The sequence below is a fragment of the Halichoerus grypus genome, chromosome 15 (assembly GCF_964656455.1).
Source record: "Halichoerus grypus chromosome 15, mHalGry1.hap1.1, whole genome shotgun sequence".
Classification (NCBI taxonomy): domain Eukaryota; kingdom Metazoa; phylum Chordata; class Mammalia; order Carnivora; family Phocidae; genus Halichoerus; species Halichoerus grypus.
In genome coordinates, this window is record NC_135726.1 from 2953136 (window position 1) to 2965910 (window position 12775).

The following is a 12775-nucleotide window of genomic DNA, read 5'->3' on the forward strand; positions in this document are numbered from 1 at the left end:
GAAGGTGAGCCCTGCAGGGATTCTGAGGCATCCCACGGAGGCCTCAGCCACCTAATGAGATGACATTCCAGGACAGGGAACTCTCAATGATGACAGAAGACAGTTGACAGACGGCAGAGCCCAGCGGCCCATCTGGGCTGATGGGCTGATAACCCCTCGTGCGGCCTGGCTCATTTCAGACCGCAGGGCTGGCTGCAGACCCCACGGGCCCCAGCCTCTCTCTGAAGTAAACAGGAAGCAGGGCCGGGCCAGGCGCTGGCGGAGGACCTGCCCTCCCGGCTGCGAGCAGAGGAGACCGGCCCCCTGCTCCACACACACTGACATTCCCAGGAAACAGGCAGTGGGTGTGGATGCTGGGTCTTTGAGGGGCACACATCGGGAGCCGGGCTCCCGAGCTCCCTTCGAGGTGCAGGGACAGGACAGAGGGAGGTGGCCTGACAGAGGGAGAAGCAGACTGGCAGGCCCACTTGACCGCAGGGTTCTCTCAGAAACAATGGGGTGAGCACCCTGAAAATGGCCGGGTCACTCCCTCAACCTGGGGACACAGGTCACGACCACTCACTGCCACAGTGTGCAACGGGGGGACACCTGCTCACCGGGCACTAGAGAAGGGCTGGCTCTCCCTGCCGGGGTCTGCCCGCGGGGCCCAGGCTGGACGGCGGGGAAACACCGCCCCGTCCGCTGTCCTTACCACCTGGTGTTTAAAGAAGCCCTGAGGAGCACGTGGATGTGAACGCATTAAAAAATGAAAAGTGCTGCACCAGTGCGCGGTATCACGTGGGATTCTAGAGTTACTGTGGATTAATTAAACTAAACCCTAGGTTGTTTTGAGATTAAAAAAAAAAGAAAAAGAAACCTCAGACGTTATCTGTCAAAAAAAAGCTAAAAAACCTCACAGAAAGTATCCCCTCTGTAAGGTGGATTCCGTTTCATTATGTCCTGAGCTCTCCCATGTTCCAGACTGTGTTCCCTCCCAGAGGATGGCCCAGCACACAAATCACACAGACCCCTGCCTCTACTGGGCTGATTCTCCGCAGGAAACACTGGCTGCTACCAGGGAGTGTGTGAAAGATGCAGCCCCAAGCAGCCGTGGCGGCCGGCGGTTCCGTGCGGTTCCGTGCGGTTCCATGAGTGAGCAGTACTGGGGGGATGGCCATTATGGGGTGTCATCGTTCCAGGAGGGAGCGTGGAGCAGACACTAATGAAAACATGAAGCGAATCACCCCGCCCCGCGTCCACACGGCACCTGCACGCACACACAGCAGCACGTCGTGTGCTGCTGTCGAGATGTACAGGGGATCCTCACCACCAAGGGGACCGCTCACCCAGGCCACAACGCAGCCTGTTTCACAAGCCCGTGTATTTCCAAGACGAGCAGCTCGAGGGGCTGCTTTGTGACAAAAGACACAAAAATATCCACATATTACAAAAGTACCTTAAAATAGGATTTATCAGAATAGAAGGTTGGTAGGGTCTCCTTTATTATTATTATTATTATTATTATTATTTTTGCCATGCTGTTTTTTGTGTAGTAAATATTTTTAAGTGATTCTAAATCAAAGGTTTGAGAATGGCAGTTCTCCCTATAATGACAAAAATTAATGCCAATTAACTCTGAGCCAGGGGCTCTCTCAGTGCTTTGCATTATTAACTCACTTTTCACTACCTTTGGTTATCCCCATTTTACAGATGAGGAAACCAACTGAGGTAAACAGAGAGGTTGAGTAACTTGCCCAAGATCACACAGCAGGCAAGAGGCAGAGCAGAGATTTGAACCCAGACCTGCAGCTCCATCGTCTGTGTGTGTGATCCCTCTGCCATGAGGTCTCCAGCTGGAGATGAGGATGGAGACAATATGAGAGTCCCCAGTACTTGCAGCCTGTTCCCTTTCAGGCTCTGCTGGGTCATCTGCATTCTCATCTCTAATTAGCTCACACATTGTGGGGCTAAGTCCTGGACCCATCCCCCTTTTACTAGTGAAGGGGACATCAAGTGACCCAACCAAGACCACAGGCCCACTGAGCAGAGGGGCCAGGGTCACAGTCACACCAGGTCTGTGTGACACAATGTCTGTGTCTCTCCGTGCTCGCTCGTCATCTCCATTCAATGAAACATAGAAAAACAAAATAGCATCTCTGTGTTAAATCATTTTTTGATCTTCATTCTGTGAGCGAGTCCTTGGAGAGAATAAACTTTTGGGGAGAAAAAAAAACTTACCTTAAAAAAAAAGAAAACCAAGAACCAACTTAGCTTTTCTCCCAGGAAGAGCCAGTCTCCGAGCCCATGCATGAAAACGATGAGGCATTTGAAGTCAGTGACCACCTTTGCCCCACAGAAGCGCTGGCTCCAGGGAGCTCCTCCCCTCCACGCGCACCATTCCTAGAGGAGAGCTAAGCAAGGAGTGTTCACGGGATGCCTCCCAGGCTGCGCTGTGGAAAGGTGCCTGGGACGCTCGGACCCTGGATGAGCATGTGCTGGCCTGCTGGAGCGTCGCCGGCCCCGCAGAGCCCTGGAGAGCTTCTCCCTACCCGCCCCCGGATGGCTGTCCTGCTCACAGTGCAGCCAGCAAACTGGTTTCTGTGGGGCCAGACCCCTCTCCCGAGCTCTCTCCCGCTCCCTCCCATGTGCCAATAGCCTCTGGATTGCATTAGCTTCATAAATAACAAGTCTGTTGTCAGATTTTCCCCTGGTGAGGAAAGGGCAGATGGGGAAGCTGGTGGGTCACGACCTTCATGTTTCTCAGCAGGAGTCAAAACGGCCGGGCCGGGAGAGGAGCGTCTGTGTTATGCTTGCACCGGGCCCTGACAGGCAAATGGAATTCCCGCGCGCGCTGGCCGGAACGCCGGGGTCTGTCTTCGAGCCTGGTGCGCTGCGGTCTGTGCAGGGCAAACATCTGGTGGGAGGCGGAAGGGCCCCCTGCCCAGGCTTCCAGGCTTGGAGCCGCGCAGGCTCGGACAGCACGCCCCTGGGACGGGCGTCGGAGCCTCTCTGTGCCCCCAGCTCAGTAGCAGCGAACCGTCCCTGTAACGGGAGGGCTCCGTAAACTGAGGCGTCGGTGCTCAGTGAGCGGCAAGTGTCGCTGCCCCCTTGATCCCAAACACATGGATGGGGACTTTCCTCTCTGGAAGCTGGTGCACAGGTTCAAGAACGCCCGCCCACCCGTGGGAACGCGTGTCCAGAGCCGGTGTTTCTGCTTCTGGTCCGAAGCCTCGTCTGCTTCCCCAGGCTCAGAGTCTGAGCTCAAGCTCCAACCCTCCGTTTAAAGTGGTTGCTTCCAATGTCCTCACAGGGTATTTCTCCAGTGTTTACGGGACTCTGCTCTACATTTTAGTGGTCTTTTAAAAAGGGAGATGTGGGCGATGGGGGGACCCAGGGGAAGGCAGGAAGGGGAAAAGGAAGGAAAGATAGAAGTCAGATTTACTGCTCACCTCTTATGGATCGGGCATGTGCGTCCAACTTTTAAAATTCAGTCTTCACCGTCCTCCTGCTGATAGGGCTATTAGACCCATTTCATGGATGAGTGCAGGGACACTAGGTAACCTGCCTTGATCACCCCCTCCCATGGGACCGAGCCTGGATCTCAGCCCCAAAGGGAAGGTCAAGGAAGCGAGTGAGCGCAAGCACTGGAATGAAAGCAGCAACCATCCCCGTTTCCTAAAACGTATCCCAGTGAATCCTCTCCCCTCCAGCCAGGTCAGTCCTTTGTTATGCTAATATTTCAGGGTCCCTGCTCTGTGGGAAGCCTTGCTTACACTTAGGACTATTCACTAATAATTTAACACTGTCTAAGGAGCGGGGAGAAGTGGTAGCAGGGACGGGACCCTGTCCTTCCTCCCTGCCCAGGGGGGCAGAGCTGCTCCAGCGTGGGTTTATCCCCAGCGTGGACTAAACATGGAGGTCCCCCTGCAGGGACGACCACTGTGTCCGGCTCTCCAGGTCTCACTGGGGCATGTGACTTCATGTGGCCCTCAGGGGGCAGCTATGGGAGTTCGGTACATTTATCAGCCCATTTTCCAGACGAGGACACTGAGGGCTGGTGTACTAGGGAGCTGGGCCTTGAAGGGTGACCCAGACTAACGGAGAACAGATTCTCACTGGATGGTTTCTGAGATCTAAATCCACACAGAGCCCTGGCCAAGGTCTGCTGCCCAGCCTTCCGGCATCTCCACCCCATTATCCTGTCTCATCCTTGGTGTTCTCCCCACTCTCTGAGAATCTCATTTCCTTCTCTGCCTCTTGTCTGCTTCCCCCTCCAGATTATGAGGCTTCTGTCCTTGATGTTCGCATTACGTCCTCGGGGCTGGGCCGATGACCTCTGCTAGTAATGGACTGGATCATTAAAAATGCACCGGACCTCAAAAAAAAAAAGTGGACTGAGCAGTGGGCGGAGGCCAAGAGAGCAGCAGTGCAAAGTTCAAAGGCTCGGCTCACACCCAGTTCTCCTCAGGAGGGCCGCTCCCAGAGCCCCTGGACTGAAAACCCCCGTTATATGGGGACATGCCCAGGGCTGCCATCCGCCTCGCTCTGATCTGCGGAGCTGCAACCTTGAAGAGGGCTTCAAAGCATGTCTGCCAATAGATCAAGTCTTCTCTCAGCCATGACAGCCCCCCATCGCTCGCCTCCCCAAATAAACCCGCGTAATGAAGACAGATGGCCCTGGTCAGCTGCTGGCCGCGCGGGGCTCGGAGCAAAGCCTGCAGATGGTGCCGTGGGCGGCCTGAGGCCACACACCCCACCCCGGAGCGGTGGTCTGAGGTGTCACCGGGATGGAGACGCACCTCCTCAGCCTGCACCCCCTCCACCGCCCTGGCGGCGACACCTCTGCTTGATAAGCCTGGTGAGTCTGAGTAGGTGGGCCCCCTTCCAAGGCGCATCTGAGCCAAAACCACCGCCAGCCCCACCTTGGCCAGCGGGCAGGGACTTTATTCGGCTAGCTCCTCATTAGAGAGGTGTCCAGGGACTCAGGAGCCCTCTCAAGATGGCAGGACCGACTGGGGAGGGGGCAGGGCCTCACCCTGGGGGTGTCTGAAAGCAGGGCCCCAACAGTGAGGGGCAGCAGATCCCTGGAGAGTGTCCCTCGGCTTCTTGCTCACCTCGTGCCAGCCCATGGAAGGGGGGGGAGCTTCTGGGAGGGGGAGGTTCTCTTTGAACATGCTGGAGGGGGACAGCTTTAGCGAGTATCCCTCTGAAGCATCCCACTCGGGGAGCTTTCAGGACGCAGCTTCACATGTCCTAGCTGGCCTCTGGGTCGGAGGAAGTCACTGCCAGGTGCGAGCTGTCTCTGGGAAGGAAGGTGCGAGCTGCCCAGTAAAGGGTGGCCAGTGTTCGGGGTGCCAGCCTGGTCGCGTGCAGGCCTCAGGGGGATGCGGGCCACTTGCTGGAGGAGAGTAAGAGGAGCATGGTGTGGGGGTTCAAGGGCTGGGTGAGCCATGGCCCTGGGAGACAAGGGTCCACACACCCCACACGCCGGCTGCTGTGTGCACCCCAGCTCAGAGGGGGAGACTGAGGCCTCGAGGCCCACAGAGCACATGACCCTGAGACCCTGCCCCTCGGCCTCTTCCAGCCAGTGGTCTCTACCACATGACCTTATCTAAGAGGGCTCCAGCAGGGGCCCTGGGGAGCAGCAGGGTCAGCCACGGGGCTGCTACATTGGGGTGTTTCTAGACTCTTCTCCAGATCTCCTGTGGCTCGGGGGAAACGCGCCGGTGAGGCAAGGCCAGCCTGTGTGTGCGTGTGGCGTAGGCAGGCTGGGCAGGCGGATGCCTGTGTGGTCCAAGGGGGCTTCGTGTGTGTGGTCCGCCACCAGCTCAACGGTGATCATCTGTCCAAGGGCTGCTAACTGCCTGCCGATGACCAGTCTGTTTACTTTAGTCCTGTCTGCGCCCACTGAACTCGGAGCGCTGTCTCCTTCCAGCTGGACCTGCTCAGGGGGAGGGGGGAGGGAGAGAAGAGGGACATGGCGTACGTGTGAAGCTCTACAATGGATAGGCTGTAAATGGGGTTCTGGATAAATCAAGACATCCCCTCACGGGCCACGTCCCCTCCATCCTTTCTCTGGCAACTTCCAACCTCCCCGTGAGCCTCCGGCCCCCACCGCATGTTCGCCCAGACAGACGAGGGACATGAATCACCCGGGCCGAGTGGGGCCCAAGTGCTGTTCCTGACCCTGACCACGGAGGTAAACATACGCTTGTCCGGTCCGGGATTGCGTGTGTGGACACGTGCACAGCGAGCCCGCTGCAGGGCCTGTGCGCGTGTGTGTCTGCGTGCGCAGGCCCAAGAAAAGATGGATCGGTTTGGACATTTGGGCCATGCTGGCAGGGGTCTGCGGGCCCCCAGTGTCTACTTGTCACACTTGATCTTTAGCGTCGACCCGGGTCTCACAGGGGAGGTAAACACACTGTGCAAATGCATTTCAGGCTTATGACCCACAATGGCAGCTTCATTGGATGTGTTGTAATTATGTCCTGTCTTTTCCCAATTCTACAGTTTTCATTGACGATTTCCTTCTCTTTAATATTTATTTCCTATGAATCATTTCTGATGGTATATGCAGTGAAGAGGAATAGAAAGGACACAGAGACAGACACACAGAGAGATACCTTTCTTTTTTCTTTAAACTGAAATGAAGGTTCTAGAAGGTCTAGTTTCAGTGGATGTCAGGCTAGACCTTTGTGTTAAGATTGCATGGGATAGAAGATGATCCGAGGCCATACGCAGAGAGGCTTCATGCTTCAGAACACGATTCTTTGGACCCCAAGGCACCTCGGTGGTCATCCAGCTGAATCCCATGCACTGACCGTCTGTTCCTCTGGGTTACACAAACACAGAGTCAGAAATCGGTCGTCTGACCGGCATCACTGCTGTCCAAACCAGGTCAATCATTAAATGCATAACTTGAAGATAGAGGGGTAAGTTCATTAGGGCGCTTATTTGCCAAAAGAGAAGCATGCACTTTTTTCACATAACAGAAAACTAAGTGCTTTAAAGTGAGCCATTCGGTCCCATTCAGACGTTGGCAATGCTGTGCAGCCACCAGCCCTATCTAGTTCCAAAGCATGTCCATCCCCCCAAAAGAACCCCCATTCCCATCAAACAGTTTCTCTGTACCCCCTGCCGCCCCCCAGCCCCTAACACCCAGAATCTGCCTTCTGTCTCTGTGCATTTCCCTAGAAAATCAGGTCCTCCTTATTCACCAGCCGTACTAAATGCCAATAGCTTAGCCGGGTCTTTGGTGGTGGTGGTACAAAGATAACAGATAGCCGTGTAGAAAATTTAGCCATTGCCCAAAAAATATAAAGAAGATATTTTAGGAAATCATGCCCTCCCAATTTCTCATCCTAAGTCAACACAAGCACTGTTTGGTGGCCCCCAGCCCTCCCCACCCCAGGCCTCTCTTTGTATAAACACAGGCTGTGAAAAGCCAGGGGAATCGCATCGGACTGCTAGGTTGGAGCCTGAATTTTCCAGCCTAACAGTATGCGTCACGGGCATATTTCCATGTCCACACGGACCATCCTTGATCGTTTTGTGTCTGCACGGGGCTCCTACCCCAGCCGTATAGCTGGCTTCACCAGCCCCTCGGGATGCGTGATTAGGTGTGAGCATCTAGTTTTCATTCAAGCAGATTGACTTTCTGGGCTGCGTTAATTGATTGGATTTGGGGGCTTGCTCCCAGGCCAGAGGGATTGAGGAAGGATTTAAGAATTCTATGGAAGAATTCAGGACTTACAGACCCTGCGAATGAGGCCCGAGTGACATGCAGACGCCGGGGCTCAGTGCGCCTTTGCAGATGCGGGTGAAGAGCAGATACCAGCAGAGACCACAGGTGGCTGGAAAGGGCGACCCAAGGACCACAGGACAGCCCTGCAAATGCACCTGAGGAGGGAGAGCAGGGCGGGGAGGCTGCCCTCACCTGTGGATGCTGGGTGGGAGAGGCGACTGCTGGGGTGCGCCTCTGTGAGCCAGCCAAAAAGGAAAAAGAAATCTGCTGCAAAGGGAGCAATGTGTCCATTTTCCAGAATCTTGTAACAGCTCTCCATCTGCCGCGGTGACATAGGCGTTGCTACTGGGGACTTCTTCACGCTGATCATTGTGTCAGCGTTATTTCAGCCACGGGCTATCTCTTCCTTTCTTCAAATTCCCTGAGGCCTACTAGAGTGTTGGCTCCTCCAGGAAGACCTCCGGGGCCCGGGCTGGTCCAGGGTGGATCCCCACGCGTGCTCCTGTCTTGGCCAGTCATGTCTGCTACACGCAGCCTTCTCCTACGCCCTGCTCCTGTGTGCCCAGCGGCACCGCTAGCTCAAGGGGACAGAGGGGTCTTGGGACTTGGCCCCAGTACTTTGCACGTGTGAGCGCACAACACCACGTGCAGACGCGCAAACCGAGCTGGCCTGGAGGTCAGACGTTCGCTCTGCTGCCAAACTCCCCTGGGAGCCTGGCTGGCACCAGGAAGACCCCTCCCATGGGGGCACGGGGGGATGAGGCTGTTCCCAGGGTGGGGAGCAAGGGGAGGGGAGTGAGGCACTGGCCCCGCACAGAATACTGAAGGGGGCCCTGAAACACTCCGGCGTCAAGAAGAAAGACCTCTATGAATGCAGAAACAAATCCCTGCAGAGTAAAGTGTCACATTTTTACGTGGAGACAGGACACAGAGTCTGGATCAGGGTGAGGCAAGTGAGGAAGGCTCAGGCAAAGATAGGGTCGGACCCTGTCTTTCTTTACAATTCTGATATTTGGTTTATCATGGATTTTTTGCGTTAATTTTATTTATTTTTTAAACATAGAACTACTGTTTCTCTTTGTGACTGAGTTTTTGGTGCCGCCTTCGTTGTGATACCCGAGAGAAGTGCCTGCTTCACCCCACCCATGTCCTGACCCTGCCGCCATGTCTTGTCCAAGGTCGTCCGTGGTGGAGTTGGGATTCAAACCCGGGCTCTGGCCGCCAGAGCTTCTCTGTGAGGCTCTTGGCCCCGAATTGTAACAGACTGCAGGACCCCGGACCTGCCCAGGGAACCTGGGGTTCCTCGGGAGAGCAGATGGGGAGAGGGATGGACTGAGCTACGGACCCACAGAAGTCACTCAGCACTCAGTAACTCGTTGTTTAGTCTCCGCCCCCCCTCCCCTGTCACAAGGCTCAGTGAGGCAGTGTTGAGGCGCTGGAGGTCAGCAAGGCACTCACCAGTCCCTGGGTCTCGTCTCCACCAGCCCGGCCTGACAGTGATTCCATTTGGAACTCACACGTTAACACTCCTGGAACAGTTTTATGGAGAGGAGTCACGTATTTTATGGGAAATATACACTTCACTACAATGTTGATGACAAAACGTTTTCCTCTTTTTACTTAATGTATGATTTTTTTTAAACAAAATGTTCCCAAAACCCAGATCCTCAAAATCTGGAGAAGGGAAAGTTTATAGGACACATGGGAAGGGTCATTTATAAATTGATTTTACTGTTGACCAAACAGTTTTGCCTGTCTTCTTCTTTTTTTCTTAAATGAAATGATAACATTCTTAAACCAAGCCCCCCCCCCCGCCCCCTGCCCTCCAAGGTGGAGCTCTGTTCTGCTAAGATACGGGCGTGCAGGATCAACGGGGCTGTCTGCAGTTCTGGCGTGGGGGGCCGTCCGCCTGCCGGCTTTAATTAAACTGGCTGACCAATTCAGCTAAAACAACAACAGTGTAATTATTTGGTAGTATAGAGTAGTTTTTTGAGCAGAATTTATCTATCATTAAGACAGACGGGGAAGGAAGCAGGAAGAGGGACAAGGAAGACTTTGGGGACCAGCTTGAGCTTCTCGAACCTTGGCCTCCTCACCTGGAATGTGGGGACCCCACACCCTCCTTCCAGATGGGACAGGACGTGCAGTGCATTTGGCTCAGAGGGTCTCTGTGTCCCGTGTCCCCTCCTTCCCCCCCCACCCCCCAGTAGAACAGATAGTGTGCCCAGAGACAGGCATCTTAGAGGAGGGGGGAAGGTTTTTGTTGGATTTGATGTGGCTGGGGAGGTCGTGAAACATTCTTTTGAAAAAGCATTACTTAATATCACGTATTGATCATCTGGGATGTGGGAAGGCCTCCGCTAGGCGACTCCAGGAACTCCTCAGACCAATGCGATGGGATCCTGCGGAGGTAACAGACAGGATCCAGCTGGCCCTGCGGGAGGGAGGGGAGCCAGGGCCCCACCGGCCAGCTTCTGCCTTCAGGGCTTCCAGACCCAAGACCCTCCTCTCTCCATGGGAAAAGGGCACTTCACCCTGACTTTTCATGATTCTTCAGAAAAAAAGGTGTATAGAAACAGTTTGCAAAAGTATCCCATGTTTATTATAGAATATCTGGAAAACACACAACAGTACAAAAGGGAGGTGGGGAAACACACTCAAACGCCCCCACCAAGAAGTACCAACTCTTCACATTTTGGTGCTTTCGTGTGCAGATTACACACACGCACACACACACACACCAGTGAGGAGCAGTGCCTGGCATCGCGTCCGCACCCATAAGCACGAGCTACGGCTGTTACTATGATTTATTTTCTCTCGTCCTTATAAAAAACAGGATGAATGGTGCGTGTGCTGTTTTTTGCAAATTGCTTTCTTTATCTGATTGCTGAACATTTCCCCCGCCTTCGTTATTTTTCTACAATATAATTCTTCATGGCCTTGGAGCAGAAAAGGGCTTTAAAACCCGGGGTTGCCCTGGTTCCCCTCCGAGACAGGGATGGGGGAGCTTGGAACAGCCGATGCCTCTCTGCGGCTCAGCCTTCCCGGGAAAGGGGAGTGTGATGCGCGTCCTGCAGGGCACTGCAGGGCCTGCTGGCTTTGGGGGAGTGGTGAGGAGGAGCTATTTTGGTGAAGTCGAAGTGAATCAACACAATTTCGGGAATGTGGCTCTTGATTCCGAAGTCCTGTGTCCTGCACAGTTTCCACCGGGGAGAAGAAAGGGAAAAGAGCAAAGCTCATAGGACGGAGAGTTTTGTGGCTCAAGCTGGGAACCGGCAGAAACATCTCGGAGGTCGGAGGAAGCCCTCCCAAATGGGATTGTCAGATCGCAGATCGCGGCAGACCCAGGCCAGGAGGGCTGAGTTTTAGGGGAGCGAGCCGCACTTCCTGCCCAGGCTCCCCCACCGCGGCCACTCCAAATGCAGCCTCTGAGCAAAGTCAGAGAAATTGAATTTCAGTTCATGGGCGCATTGTGGATCGAAATGGTGAATATTCTAGCGAGAGCAGCAGGACTAACGCCCACCACTCGCTGCGGGCCCGGCAGTGGTCTGAGTGGTCTACACGAACTCAGTTTTGCAGCCACCCTTCGAGGTGAGAACGTCACGGGCTCCTTACAGTGGCAGAGACTGGAAATGGGCCCTGCCAGAAGGTTCTGTACCGTCCCAGCTTACCCTGAAGTCCATCCCAACCCGGGTTCCGTCCTTGTTTATTTTACTTGAAAAAAAAATAATATTTGCAATATCACTCTTTTATCCCTCTTAGTACAAAAACAGTGAATATCATCCCACTTTCAAGCATCACAGAGAGAAATGACTTAGATTGAAGGTCCCGCACCGACCCGGAGCAGAACACTGACCATGACCAGGGATATCTTTCCAAGGAGATCTCAATCAGAATTAGGATTTTTCTTTACTGAAGTGGAGCATTTCTACACTGTCTGCCCTGGACTGGGCCTTTCTCACGCTCACCGCTCTCTCTCGCTGGTCTGTGGTTCTCTCTGTGAATGGATTTCAGAGAAACCGGAGGAGGCAAGGGGCTGCCCCAGTGAGGAAAATCTGTGCCCCCTTTCTGGTTCTCTGTAATGTTAGATCTGGCTCCCCAGCAGGGCTCCACCTGGCCCTTCTGTAATCACTGGGGCTCCAATAATGGGAGCACCGGGGAGCCCCGCCTTTGGCCCAGCAGGTCACCCTGGGGATGCTCACTGTACTGACGCCCCGCGGTGCCTCCTTCCCTCCCCTGAGGGCCCCCAGAACCAAGTGGAAGGGAAGTCGTGGATTACAGGTCGGTCTCCTGGGAGAACAAACCTGGAAGGCAGCCCTCTGCCTGATGAGTTACTGCCTTTTTTTTTCTGACTGGAAGCACAAACTCCTCCAAACAATGGCCCTTTCTCCACCTCCCCCCCTTTCCAGTGACAGCTCTGTACAAAATGGGGTTCTCTGTAATCTTAACTCTTTTTCTTCTTAGGAATCTTCTCTCCTCTGCTTTTAAATTTTTAATATCACAGGGTCAGAACCTGATTGAGTCAAGGCTACCGTGTTCTTTTTATTCCAAAGGGAAGCAGGCAGTGATCTTGCTAGGTCAGAGGTGGTCTAACCCACTCAGTCTCAGTGGCCCCTGGGGCTGCTCTGTCCCTGTGGAGCCTGATGGCCCCAGGGACATTCTCCGGGCATCCATCTGGCGGAGCTGCTAGGTGGCTGGGCAAATCCCGACCTTCCCCTCCACCTCCGAGGCGATTTAGGCTCAAGAGCCCACTGGGGGGGTACATGGGGGACTCTGGAAGGTGGGGGTTCCGAGGGGCAGGCAGGGTGCACAGGGAGGGGGCGCAGGAGTGCCTTGGGACGGGCAGGAGCAGCTGGGCTGGCTGTGAGGAGCCCAGAGGGGAGAGGAGCAGGGAGTGCAGGGACCCCAAGAGACAGAGAAGTGCAGGGATGGACTGAAGGGAAGGCCTCGGAGGGAGCCAGAGGGAAGTTTGGAGAAGGGCGAGGAGAATCACGCTGGGCAGTGTGTCTGAGGAGAGGGCCAGGAGCACCTAAGTGGGGAGGAAGGGGAGAA